Below are 1,620 nucleotides of genomic sequence, written 5' to 3' on the forward strand. Positions count from 1 at the left end.
TAATAACTGTTCATGCGGTTGGCCCTACGCGAAAAAATACTTACAAGATTCAGCACCCACCCTTAAAATTTTAATACCCACCCTTAATTTTCACTAGCTACATCCCTGGTTTGCAATGGTCCCAGTTCCAATTGGTAACAATGGCTTTAATCAACTTCTGCAGACTTACAAAATACACGGTGAGTTCATATACAAACCATAATTTCTTTAATTTAAAACACCAACAAACATCATACGGCAGGGACATTACTTCCCTAGGGTCTCATTTACTAGCATACCCCTTCATATATTATCGTTTTGCTAATGTCTTACTGCTAAACATACTGTACCTTAAATTCAAGGCTATTCTACAGTTCTTTGCTTTACAGTCCGGTTTAAATAAGCATTTTTGTTCGTAATGTAGTCCTATTACAAGAGTTTATTATATAAAACAATATTCATGAACCATTTGTGTTACAGGTGTGCATAAACCAGCATTCTTTGTGATATTGCAGCAGCAACTGTCTTAACAATGCCTTTTCTTGTCCGATGGTACCAAGCTAAATTAGTATGAATTATGCCGTTGAACAAATCTAATTTGAAATATTGAATCACTGTGACGTTTGTACTAACATTTTTCGGAGTTTCACTCTTGCTGAAAGATATAACAAAACAAAATTTTTAAAAGGAATAATAATGGTAAACTTATACAGTATATAGAGCGCATATTATAGAAACCACAATTAAATGTATTACATCCCTTTATTATTGTATTCAAATAGGAGTAATATACATATATGTAGCTAATGATAGACTAGCATTTACTTCTTTTTTAATCAAAAGAATTTTTTTTTTTAGTTTTCAAAACAGCTTAGCCTACATTACAATTTCAATATCCCTTAAGGCGTATATAGGCCTAATATAAACACAAATTTGATTAAACTCTATCGTGTGAACTGCAGCATCATCTATAGCATGTTGTTAATAAAAATTAATAGTACAGGACAGTAAAAATAAAACGTCAACAAAACATTATATTCACCTTTAGTAAGTCGGGTAATTTTGATACGTCTTCAAACAAACATTAATGCTTTCCTACTACAATGATTGAGTTGACTGGATTGAGTTTTTACTTACAGTAGTTACCGAGACTTGAGTATCCTGAAATAAAGTCACCAATTGATGTTGTTAGTATAGGCCTTTTGATTACATTAACTTTCTCTAAATAATGATACAATGATATAATGATACACCCCCCCACCCCAATTAACCGTAAACCGATTATTTTGTTAAAGCACTATAGAATGTCAGGTAATTTTCTGTTCTTCCACAGATACGTCTTTAAACAAACATTAATGCTTTCACTTAATTACAGTAGTAACTGAGACTTGAGTATTCTGAAATAAAATCACCACTTATGTTAGTATAGGCCTAGAGATTTAATACATTAACTTTCTGCAAATAATGATACAATTCTTTACACCACCCCCTCCCCGGTAAACCCTATAACCATTATTTTATTGAAGCATCACGGACATTAGTGAGGACACGACCCAAATGCAATTTACCACTTTTCTTACTTATGGCATGCTAGACTATAGGGCAATTAACTTACAGCTTGGATTATTAAATGTCTGGACA

This window comes from Anneissia japonica, unplaced genomic scaffold (genome assembly GCF_011630105.1).
Source record: "Anneissia japonica isolate Jap-2015-1 unplaced genomic scaffold, ASM1163010v1 scaffold172_len52774_cov94, whole genome shotgun sequence".
In the NCBI taxonomy this organism is placed as follows: Eukaryota; Metazoa; Echinodermata; class Crinoidea; order Comatulida; family Comatulidae; genus Anneissia; species Anneissia japonica.